This window comes from Chiloscyllium plagiosum, unplaced genomic scaffold (assembly GCF_037043375.1).
Source record: "Chiloscyllium plagiosum isolate Xiang-an unplaced genomic scaffold, Cpla_swu_hap1 HiC_scaffold_8, whole genome shotgun sequence".
NCBI classification, from domain to species: Eukaryota; Metazoa; Chordata; class Chondrichthyes; order Orectolobiformes; family Hemiscylliidae; genus Chiloscyllium; species Chiloscyllium plagiosum.
This window is the reverse complement of record NW_028270146.1, coordinates 97,070,083-97,083,670: the sequence shown is the minus strand read 5'-3', so window position 1 is coordinate 97,083,670 and position 13,588 is coordinate 97,070,083.

Genomic DNA, 13,588 nt, shown 5'->3' with positions numbered 1-13,588 from the left:
ATGTAACTGTTTATAATATGTAGTGTCACTTTCCTGGTAATTAACTATAATCCCAAATGTCCCAATTGTTTTATCTGAATGTTCTCCTAAACTTACCAATTTCCCTTAACAAAAAAACCCTATGTGATTCCATAATAATTATTGATACAAATACTGAGATTATAAAGCAAGGTTAGCAAAGTTCAAAATAACCATAAAAAGCTAAATCATTCTAAAATGCACAGTGTGTTCTGAGTAAAAACCTTTTTGCATTTTCAATTTGTTAGCCTAAGTTTATTTTAGATTGAGCCATATAACAACCATAAACCAATTACTTTTCTTTTGACCTGGGCTGTATTTTCTCTCTACAAAACTGATTAAAGCTAACCACAACAAAACAGAATATAATTTAATTATTCACTTACATAATCAAGTCAAAATGAGTGATTATTGAAAAAAATGATTAAATTAGACATGAGCCTATGAGTCTATATAATGTATGGGTAATTTGCTGGTATTTCCAGATCTCATGATGGCAACTGTGTCCTGGAGATGCTGTTGATTTCCAGTCATCAGTGATATTGTCTGTTTTCTGTTACTGATGCCAAGTTTTTATTTCATGGACTGCAGTTGCTGTTCCAGAATTTACTTCTCCTGATATTGTACAGCCAAGTTTTGTTCCAGATTAGCTAGTGGCTAATTGCATTCCTTAAACAAGTGGTTCAAATCATTTTAGCATTTACTGTTTTGTTCCTTCAAAACTTTCAGCTCATTTTAAAGCTACTGGTTTTACACCCTAGATTCTTCTAATTCTATCAAAGGTTTAGCCTTCTGTTGATTCTGTATATAACCGTCTCCTTCATAACCTGTTCTAATAACTGTCCAGTCTTTACAACTTCTTTTCCTTTCTTTGAAACCTGGATCTTTTCCACTTGCTGCTTCACTGATTGTTTAGCTTCCTCTATGTCCTACTTTCTTTATGCCTTTGACATCTGAGTTACTCCAGATTTTCCTGTAAACCAGTAATCTTTCACTGGATTTATGACACACAGAAATTGGTCAATCCTGCTTTTCTTTTCCTTTCAACTCTTTATTCACCTTTGTGAGCTGAGCAGAGATATCCCACTAAAGACTTGATCATTCCAGAGCTAGTATTCTCAAGTTTGAATTTAATCTGAGCTAGTAGTTCAGCCTTTTCCTATTTAATTTTCACCTTTCTCCCCACAGCAGAGAGCAAGACTTTTATTCTACCAATTAAAAAAGTTCTTTTCTTCTTTGATACTTATATCTGCAAATGTTTCTTGAACAATCTGCTGCAGTTTCTGTGTGTTTCTGATGATGGGCTGATTCAGTTAGCCCATCATCTGCAATGGTCTACCTGCATTTGTTGGTCTAAAGTTGTTTATCATGTAGAACAACATCTGATTGTACTTGTGTCCCCTAACACAGTTGTGCATGCACTTGGAGTTGGCTAACTCTTATATCCTGTATTATGTAGATTTTATCACAGCTTTCCGTATCTGTGGCAAGATGCTGTCTAGAATTTGCAGGGTTAATGTATTGTCAGTATTATACAATAATAAAGTCACCAGTTTTCTTAAGACAGATAATTTGAATTTTTGCAAACCTTAGAGAGTGTGATGACATTGATGTTTATTGTGAGATTGAACATGTGTTCGCCTTCTTTGTCCCGTTGTGTGCACTGTCAGATTCTAGTTTGTTGATCACTTCATATATACTCCTCCGTTGGGATACCAGATGGTCTTTATTGCAGCTTGATGATCTCCTGTGTGTGATCGGTTTGAGTCAGCTCTTTGGAGCTGTCTCAGCCTTTGCTTCAGTGCGCCGCCTTTTCTGCCACATGCCTTGAAAAAAATGGATTGAAAGCTGGCTATTTTTTGGGTGCATGTAGAAGGCCGAATCTTCTGGACTTCTTGCTAGGTTTAGGTGCAGTAACAATTGTGACAACCATTGAGTTTGTACTTAGGGCCTGTAAGCTTCATTGATCTGCAGGGATCACTTCGTACATCTGACCTTTAATAGCTCTTTGCTATAAGTCTTCAGTTTCCAGCAAAACATTCTGAAAAGCTTCTGTGGGGTGAATGCAATCACCAACTCAATTCTGTTTGCTAGCTCTCGATTTGAAAAATTACATAATGAGTCATTTTTTTCTGTATCTGCTCAGAGTGGTTGGGTTCTGTCAACTTCTGTTCAGGTGGCATGAATTTTATTCAATTAATACAGAAGTTTAATCTGACTCTGAATAGGCCTTCTAATGCAGTACATATTTTTATGGGGATCATTTAGCTCTTCAGCTGTTAATTCTGATGTTTTAGACCTATTGTATGCCTTTAGTCCCAATTGTTAAGTAAATCTTAATAGCTCTCGTTTCTTCAACAGACACAAGCAAATCAGAGCATAATTCTGAATGCTGTTTAAACATTTTAAAGTTTGTTAAGAGGTCTACATTATCCCGATTTAAACTAGAGAATTTTGTGGACATTTGAACAATATAACTTTAAGCTTCCCTTGTTTGCTATCAATTTAGTATACACACCCATTATTTCTCACTTTCGAGTCAGTTAAATTGACATCTCAATAAGGATTTGTCTGCTAACTAGCAAACTGAGTTTTCAACACTGTCCAACACAGTAGTGAACAAAGATACCAAGGGTTATCTCATGTACTTTAGCATGTTTTAAGACTGTTGACCAGCTGTATCCTTATGAAGAGCTTATGCTTGAAACGTCAATTCTCCTGTTCCTCAGATGCTGCCTGACTGGCTGTACTTTTCCAGCACCGCACTCTTTGACTCTGATCGCCAGCATCTGCAGTTGTCATGTTCTCCTAACTTGCCAACTGTTTAAGCATAATAGCCCTCATCAGCAAAATATTCCAGCACTGTTTACCATGTCATGTTAATAATAATGGTGTCATAATCAACTGCTCATCAAAGATTGTTTAACTCAATAGGTTAGTTTACATAAAACACGTATAAGTTATGAAGTAGATATTACAGCAAAACATCTCGTTTCTATGCAGCTTGTGGAACCACAGCAGACTAATTGACAAATAGTTGACAAATTCACCTGCACCTCCACACACATCATTTACTGTATCCGCTGCACCCGATGTGGCCTCCTCTATATTGGGGAGACAAGCCGCCTACTTGCGGAACGTTTCAGAGAACACCTCTGGGACACCCGGACCAACCAACCCAACCACCCCGTAGCCCAACACTTTAACTCCCCCTCCCACTCCACCAAGGACATGCAGGTCCTTGGACTCTTCCATCGCCAGACCATAGCAACACGACGGTTGGAGGAAGAGCGCCTCATCTTCTGCCTGGGAACCCTCCAACCACAAGGGATGAACTCAGATTTCTCCAGTTTCCTCATTTCCCCTCCCCCCACCTTGTCTCAGTCAAATCCCTCAAACTCAGCACCACCTTCCTAACCTGCAATCTTCTTCCTGACCTCGCCGCCCCCACCCCACTCCGGCCTATCACCCTCACCTTGACCTCCCTCCACCTATCGCATTTCCAAAGCCCCTCCCCCAAGTCCGTCCTCCCTACCTTTTATCTTAGCCTGCTGGAGTCACTTTCTTCATTCCTGAAGAAGGGCTTATGCCTGAAACGTCGATTCTCCTGTTCCTTGGATGCTGCCTGACCTGCTGCGCTTTTCCAGCAACACATTTTCAGCCGTAATTGACAAATAGTCGGTGCATGCACATAGCACATGGAGACCTTAAAGATAAACCCTCTTAAAGACAAGGTACACATACAACAGAAACCAGTTATGTAAGTGAAAGGACACAGGATTATGACATAAATCAATAGTGACAGAATCTATACAGTGATGGTGGGAGATCAACAGAGACAGGAAGAGTACTAACAAACCTGCTGTCATTGGTGTTAATGTTAGAGAAATGGATTCACACCTATTTAGTTACCTGGTTTTAAGGATTTGGTTTGGATCAGCACAGTTTTGAAGGTCACTTTCTCCCCACCCTGATCAGTTCCACCTTAGATGTATTTATTGTTACTGCTTGGGCAGTCCCAGAATTAACAGCCACCATCTTTGTGAGCACAAACAAACTGACCAAACAAAAGAAAGAAATTGCATTGCAGCCTGTGGTCAACTCAAGTGATTTCACCAATGATCAGGTCCAAACCTCAGCTATCTCAATACAATGGTATTGTATGGTACTATTGAGGGAATGGTACCAAGCAGTGCTGTGGGAATTCTCCTGGGAAACCCACTTTCAGTCAACCTGGGCTGCTGCATCAAACCATTCAGTAGATGGTTGTGAAACAAGCAAATAGGAGATGCTCTCTTCTTTCATTCAGGGCTGATCCTTCCTGTGAACTGCACCGTAAAATGCAGTGTAAGATTGATTTAAAAGAAGTACAAGAAATTAAGTGGAAAAGACACAATGAGTTGAAGTGGAAACAGAGTGGTGATCCAGAGCAACTATCCACAATACGAAGGAATCCCTGATCTCCAGATACATCACAACAGGAAGTTGCTAAGTAGAAAACTGATATGTCCATGCGGGGATGGAAGAGAATTTTTGGAACATCTCTCACGCGACAGTTGAAGTTACTGCTGGGGGACATTATACACCACATGAGTAAAGATGTACGAGGTATTATAATCATTTTTGGAATTTAGGTTTTAAAGTAGAGGAAGATAGATTTTGGTTTCAGTTTTGTGAGGCTAACTTAAATGTTGAAAGTCATTTGGAACAGTGACCTAATTATGTCATTTTCAAGAAAGCATATGATTCTGTCAAGTGCTGAGCAATATACCTGTGGTATTAGTGGTTGGAATGTTTATACAGCTGAGTTTATGACAAACAGAGAAAACAGTTTTTTAAACTCGTTTTGACTTCTGTTCAGAGGAATTGGGAGTTCAGTTCAGAACAATTTTCACCCTAGCAGAAGGGTTTTAGTTTATAAGTCTCCAAGCTTGATAGTTGTCTAGAATTTTTCAAATCATAACTGGAAAGAAGTAACAATAGTGTTTCAGTGGTCCAAAAAGGAGAACGAGATGAGTCAGTTCAGTGAGGAATTAAAAAGTCGATGTAGGAATTATATTTTTTCAGATTGACCATCATTCCAAAAATATTTCCAGTAAACAAGTTGAAAGTTTGCTTTGCTGTTTATGTTAAAATTTTTCTAAACTGATTTACATGTAGTTTTGTTTGTTTTTGTTTCATTATACATAATAACCTTGAGTTCTTGTGTGAATATGTTCAGTGACTAACCGCAATGGTAACCAACTGTAAAGTTTCACCGTATGATCTACCAAGCCAGTTTTCACTCTGGAATCTGAACTGCGATCATAACACCATTTACAAATTGGGAAAATGTTATCAGGGGAGAAAATAACTTTTAAAAAATAATATGGAGTCTGATAATAAACAATGTTTAAGAATGCACTGGAGTTCAGCAGAAATGGATGATATGTATGTGTACAGACTTGCCAAGGCTGGAGATGGGTTACAAGATTGATGGCCTTGATCTTCACGCTTGTCCTTACACAGTCCAGCTTCTCTTCAATTTGGCAATAATGCACATAGGCACATCCATCATTGCTTCAATCTCTCTCTCTCTGGGGATGACATGGTTGTCTGCTTATTCCATCAGAAGATTTGTTGTCCAGCTCCCACTGCTTCTTGGCCCCAAAAGGGGTTTACATCATGTTCACAATTTGGAAAAACAAACACAGTAAGGCAAGTAGAAAGAAAATAGAAACTTGTTGTGGAAACATTTCTCAAAAGTCTGTAGCAAATTATTTTGTAACTTCCCTGTACACATGTACAGACAAATCTGAGTGTCAATGTATGTCTGTGGGTATACACAGACATACTAGTGTAGTGCTAGTGTAATCATTAGTATGTGTGTTGGTGTATGCATGTGCATTTCTGTTTATGTATTTGTGTGAGTACATATGTAAGTGTGAGTTCAGGTGTGTGTATAAGTATGAGTATATTTAAGGCTGTGTGAGAATCTATGAATATGAGTATGTAGGCCTGTGGGAGACGGTGTGCAAATATGTTGGTATATGTAGGTGTCTGTGCATTGGCATAACTGTGAGTGTGCCTGTGTGTGAATTTGTACATGTATGTGCATACATTTAATTGTACATTATATATGTTTGCAAACATGTATATGTGAAGTGTGAATGAGTGTCTGTATGTATTTTTCTACTTTGGTGTATTGAGTTTGAGTGAATATGTATGTGTGTCTGTGCAAGGATGAATTTTATCAAATTTGTCCTCACTGGGAGGATGGGCAATGGGTCAAGAAGCAGTTTGTTTTCCTGTTGGGTTTTGTATAGTTCTTCAACTCAGTCACAGCATTAACATCCCACAATCACAGTGTGTAGGTGTTGTACATCTTATATGTTTTGAATCAGTAGGTGTGATAGCAGCTCAGAGAGAAAGGAATTGAATCAGTAGCAAGGAAGAGAAGTTTGGATCTGGACCAAAAATGATGACTTCAGTATCCTAAATATTTAATTTCTGTGCACATTTATACGCTCAAACATAGTAACATACCCAGACACTCAAACAGACACATAGCACAGATTATAAGAACTATAGGGAAAAAAGAACAGGAAAAATAGTAAAGAGAGCAATATAACCTGATGATTATGGATGAAATGACTTCAATAATTATACTGGATATTACAAGAGGTAAGCAAGCAACTGAGACTTTATATGGCTAGAATTAGCCACAATGGCAAAGGCAATTAGGGATAGACAATAGCAATGTTGTCATGTGTAAGGATTTAAAACTTGCGAATTATGTGTGGGTCCCTTGTTAGAGGCTGTGAAGTAGTATAATGCATCAATGCAGGGATTAAACAATTATATAAAAAACAAAGCGGATTTTAACTTTTTACATGTTAGAAAGGTAGTGAATTTTTTCAAAGTGTAACTGTGACATCTTTCTGCAGCAATATGTCCAACAGCCAACAAGAGGTCAGACCATCTTAGATTTAATAATGAGGAACAAGCCAGATTTAGTTAGTGAGTGGATATTTATCTAATAAATTCAATAGTGTTGAATAGAAATAGAATAGAAATGTCTTACAGAATTTATTTACACTCACAAGGTGTAGGAAATCGACTTGAGAGAGAAGAAGACGTCAGTTTTTATCCTGACACTGTCCATTGGAGTATAATTTTGCCAAGGTTTGCCTCTGTTTGTGGAACTGGCCTTAAGAAGAATACTTAATAGTCTTTGCTTAATAGTTGTTCCATTGAATGCTGAAGATTTGGCAGAGGCAATGCTAATGGAATACCTCTAGTGCTCTTATGTACTACTGATACATTTTCTAGATCTCACAGCAATATAGGAGTGTAGTGACAATAAATAGACTGCAGTTGAAAAATGTGGTGCTGGAAAAACACAGCAAGCCAGGCAGCATCTGAGGAACAGGAGAATCGATGTTTAGGGCATAAGCCCTTCTTCTATAAGAAGGACTGCACACTAGGAACAAAAATCCTCCTGCTTTAAAGATTTCAGCGGGAAAACATTCAAGGCTGCAGGATTAGTTGCATTTTTTTTCAAACTGATTGCTTGTTGAAGCTTTCCCATTGGTGACAGTCTATCCATGGATTCTACACATGGTACTGGGAATAGCATGGTAAGTTATCATCTGTTAGTAGGATTCATGGCAGAGGAGTTATTCAAATTTCTCCTTTCCAGAGTATATGAATGGCTTTACTATCCTTAAGAGGAACACCATGCTGTTTGCAAAAGGGATTTTGTCCATTTGAAATTGATGCCCTTGGTGACACAAAAAAATCTTATACGATGATGAACAGCATATTGTTGAACGTCTTGAGCTATCTGTTCTCACCACATGCCCTTTATCTGTCAGATTTGTTTTTGGGATTCAGCCTCTGTTGAGATGCTACTTTCTTGGGTTATTTTGCCAGGCAATGAGAGCTGCTCATTTTTGTTCTAGGAGGTCACATATTTCAGCATTGTTTCTATTGATCCAGTCCTGGTTCTGATGGTGCTCAAATCTAATGGTCTGCATTCGAGAGTGTAATACATCTGACTTTAAGTGATTCCACTGACTCAAATGGAGTTGGATGTGTGAAGATTTTCCTCCATAAGGGATTTCCCTCTTCAGTCAGGCTGCTGTAAGCCTGAGACATTGATCTTCTTCCTTTTGGACATTTGGATCTTGTAATCTCTTGGCGCTAGAAAGATATTCATTACTGATTAGATAAGTTGATCATCACAGCATGCATCTGTCCCTTACATGGATTGAGTGAAACAAGTGTTCCTTAGGTCTTTGATCTGTAAAATGACATAATCCAGGAGATGCCAATGCTTTTATCTATGTCACTATAGTTTTTTTATATAGCTGGTGGAAGTGGTTGTTTGCTATAATGAAGCCATGCAAGGCACATTTTGTCAACAGGAGGACATTATTTGCAATGGCTTCTCCCACCTTGTTTATTCCAATGTTTCCTCTCCATACATTGAGGTCTAGCCAAACACTGGCAATTAATAATTTATTTTCTTCTTTTAGTATAGCAATGAAGATTGTATCAATTTCCCTTCGGCTACAAAAAGCCCTTAAAAATTGTCTCCAAATATTTAACATCTTGACCCATGAGGAACATGAAAGAATTGAATGAGAGCAAGGGCTTTGTGGTCTTTATGACAGAAATATCAGTGCAGCAAGAGGTAAAAGGCTGACAGAGCACACTGAGGCAAGAGGTAACCAATGCAGTGGATGACCCATAATATGTGTAAAAGTCAAAAGGTGCATGTGGAGTTTCAGGCCTCATAGGAACACCAGGGCTGAGATGTGGTGGCCAATGACCATCTGCCACTTGCCAGTGTAGTCTATTAAGACATTAGTTAGGAGAAAATGAGGACTGCAGATGCTGGAGATCAGAGTCAAAAAGTGTGGTGCTGGAAAGCACAGGCAGTATTCAAGGAGTTAACATTTCAGGCATAAGCCCTTCATCAGGAATGTGGGAGGCCCAAGGAGACTGAGAAATAAATAGAAGGGGGGTGGGACTGGGAGGAAGGTAGCTTAGAAGATGGGTAGATGAAGGTGGGGGTGGGGGGGGGAGGGGTTGTGATGGTGATAGAGTGGAGTGGATAGGTGGGAAGGCAGATGGACAGGTAAGACAGTTCAAGAAGACATTGGTTGTTGAGCATCTAAAATTTACTTCTCAACACAAAAAAACAAATTACTTACCAAGAGTCACCTCAGCCAGTAACCTCCATTGCTGGAGTCTCTATGGCCGAGCAGAGGCTGATAGCTAAGTTCGGTACCCATAGCGGAGGCCTCAGCTGGGACCTTAGGTTTATGTAACATTACAGGTGATGACCATTGCACTATATACACACACACACACACTCCTATACACACATACACGGACACACACAGACACCCACACACACCCTTACAGACACACACACTCCCACATGCACCCCCTCACAGACTTAAGACACTCTACACTCACTACACACACACACATACTTTCTCACACTCACAACCCCCAACCCAGACAGACAGACACACACATACAAAGACTCACATGCACACACATATTTTTGTGGGGTGAATTTGTACTTGCAAAGTTACATTGTACTTTGCTCAAAAACTGCATGAATTCATGTAAAACTCTGTCATCTCACTTTTTAGATTACAATCAATCTAAACATCATGGCATAGACAGAGAACACAGGGGGCTAACACCTTCAACATATTGTCTAGCCATACATAATTTGTCCAATTAGAATCCAAGCTCTCAGACAATAACATATTATGAAACTTCATCATAACACTTGCCCTGGAAGACCAACAACATTTGGGCAGACCAAATGGTGTCTTTCATTGAGTTAATGGTTCTTTAGCAGTGGTTAATGTTTGCTTTGGAGTGCATCCCTAGGAACAACTTGTAGAGCGCAGACCCTTCGCATCACAGAGCTCCTTGTGGTGAGCTTTGACAAAAGCTACTGCATCTCCTTTCAGAGCCTTCTTTGCAAAGGCAGATTGTAAAAGGAGGTGAACAACAAAGTCTTTCCCACCTAAATCTTCGCAAGGTCAGGGTGCAGATGTGGTGAGACTTTGGCTGTGCAAGAAGGATCTGACGGGGAAAGACTTTCTCCTCACAAGCCAAGATATGCCTTACTGTTTGTTTGAAAGTTCTAGTGATGAGATATTCTGCAAAATAACTTTGACAATCTTATCGTGGGAAGATGCACATCTAACAAGGTGCACCATCTGTTTTTCCTGCAGAACTTTGAGGATACTACATGCAGACGACCACTTGACAGACTTATAGTAAAATATTTTTTCTCAGGTAGACTTCTACATCAAGGTGAAACGTTGCAGCACTGATCAAACTTGTCTGGAACATTCCCTAAAGTATTTCTTCTCATCTTACTCTTTCTTTGTTGGTAATTGGTACAAACTCTTCTGCCAGTAGAGGCAGTTTCCCCCATGCTACCATTTCAAAACTCTTTACATTGGTTGTGGATGGTTTTCATCCACACGCTACACAATCTTACATTGTTGACATTTATTCAGTTTAAGCAAAGGACTTCAGTAAGGTAGACTCCACCCCATTCTTCATACTGAATGATATTTGGATTCCCTTTGCCATACCAGGCTTTAAAATAATACAGAATATTCACTGGGAGAAAGTGAGGACTGCAGATGCTGGAGATCAGAGTCGAGAATGTGGTGCTGGAAAAGCACAGCAGGCCAGGCAGCATCCGAGGAGCAGGAGAATCGACGTTTCGGGCATAAGCCCTTCATCCAAAGAATATTCACTGTAATTATTTCTGTACACAGAGTGGAGTCTCTCAATCAGGGTCCCTTTAATGATCCATCAGAAACTCCTATTAAACAATAATACATCCACGTAAGAATTATTTTTAAAGAGGGCTATCTATTATAAAACTTGTTTAATTGTCAACTTTTAAATAGAAGAATATTGACAATTTTTGAACAAACTGTGGAGAAGAACCTAATTTGTGCATTCTACGCTGGGCATTGGTTTACTCCAGATAGGTCTCAGTTCTTGTAAAGAATCACACTAAGACCAGGACCATGACCAACAACTTGTTCCCAAACTATGCCTCGAAACCTGGGGAGAGCACATTCTTTAGTAGCACAGCACCACCATGTGGTAAGATATGCAATGACATCTCAGTAGAAAATGATGGAATCAGCTGGAAATGGGTCTGATATCCTGTCAAATGTGTAACTTGTTCAGTTCCTTATATTCTTATACCAGGTTTAACAGAAGATCTTACTGGTTCATTTAGCCCTTTTCCCCGCACTCAGTGGTCCCTAAGTAACACCAGCTTTGTTTCATTTGAACGTCAGTAACACCCAGCCGATCTTATCTCACTCTCTATGTAACCTTCAGAAGCTCTTCAGTGACATCCAGTAACTCCATCACTTTTATTACCTCCACATGACCCCTTATTAACTCGTCTCCTCCCCCTGCTCTCAGACACTCTGCAAACCTAGCAACCTTATCTGCTCCTTCCGTGACCTTCTCAGTAACAACAAGTCTTTCTTTCCCTACACCCTGATCACTGTAACCCCTCGTGGGTCTATATACTTGGATTCTTGATGCCAATGTCAGGTATTAGTGGATTGTATTTGGGCATATTGTTAAAATGTCTTCTGTGTCCAATGGTATCAACATAGTTGCAGATGACGTAGAAATGTAGGCGCTTGCTCCCTTGTAGAGGGTTCCTTCTCCATTCCTATGAAATATTGTCAGTAAAAATGGTGGGGAAATGCAGGAATATGTTGGAAACATATAAGGAGAGTGGTGTGAAGACTTACACTGCTAATGTAACCCCAGCCAACACTGTTCCTGCCAGACATTTTAGCAAGGTGTGTGGAGGTGAAATGGTGAAAAAATTAAAATTGGCCCTCTTAAACCTTCAAAAAATGAAGTTGAACCAAGAACAAATAAAGATATATTAGTCTTAAATCTATAATTCTATTAATCGGGGCCTCAGAGTTACCAATTAATAATATGAAGGGGAGATTTTTAATTGTGGAACCAGAACGCAACATATTACATGGTATTAACACATTCAATCCAACAAATCTGTGTCAGTGTCAACCTCAGCCTTCCTTATCTAATTCCTCATCATTCACTATATCATTCTGTTCCTTTCTTACTTGCATGTTTATTCAGCTTGCCTTTAAATGTATCATTTTTAAAAATTCACTCATGGGGCATAGGCGTTGCTGGCTGGCCAGCATTTTATTGCAAACCTAAAATATTTTCCTCATCTGTTCCCAGAGGTAGCAAAATTTACTTTGCCACCATTCACTGTGAAAATAATTTTCTCCAAAATTCCCTACTGGATCAAACAGTAACTATGTTATATTTATGACCCAAAGTTTTGATTTCCCTGTAGTTGGGAACTTTCATCGCACTTTCACGTACAGCAATCATTTTAATACACAACAAAATTGTATATCTGCATGACAATTCAGACCAAATGTCTTATAACCAAAATATCTGGGGACACAAACTTGTTGATTCTTTAAGTGCACCAAATCTTACAAGTTACAGATGTCTCAAGAACAGAAGCTCAGTACCAACCACTAATTAACACTGTAAAATTATCCTTTTGAAAAATAAAGGGGTGTAAATGTATGAAACCAACATTTCACAGAAATTTTTGTTGAAAAGGGTACCCTGGTCATTTCACCAGGTATGTTGACAAACTAACTAATTTGAGAGAAGTCAGTGGATGAATTTCTCTGTTCCATTCTTTACATCGAGTTTGAATTGACCAGGATTTGAAGATTCAGATCGTAATAGTTCCCCAAATACTGACAGAAACAAATAAGTAAAACATGATGGAAAGTGGTTAAAGTTTGGGATTATGAAGCCATTAAAGATTAAAAAAAATTCTTTGATGACATAAATTCTTTTTTAAAAGAGTATTTACATGCATCATAAAGGATTATATGATCTTTTTCAAACAGCTTCATGTCCAAACTGTGATTTAACCAAATAATAAACACTGGATTACAAAGGACTTGAAAGCAATAATGAAGGAAAGCTTTTAGTTTGGGTGACTAAAACAAACTTGACAAATGAAAACTAAAGTTGAGAAAGGAAATTCTGATCATGAACAATTTGTTTTAAGGAAAAGATATAGAATGGTTCACAAGGAAATAATCCCAGAGGTGCATGGAAGATAGATATTAGGCTTCACATTGTTAAAGATAAATAACCTTTTCTTTTTCACAGGTAATCCTTGTGATGTTGCAGATGAACAGATTTTCTTTCACTGGCCTGGAAGTGATAAATTTAAGGAACATGTGCTTCATATCAGGCTTCAATTTGTGATCAAGATAAAAAGTATGATCTGCCATAGTCTTACCAGGCCACAGGGCTGCTCGGTCATTAGAGAGAGAGACAACTGGTGGCGGCGTAACCTGAGGGCAACCACACCTCAGGTGAGCAGACAGATTGAGAAGGTGCAATCTTCATGGTAACCTCAGCCAGTGCAGGAATTGAACCCATGGTCTTAGTTTTAGCTCTGCATTGCAAACTGGCTGTTCAGCCAACTGAG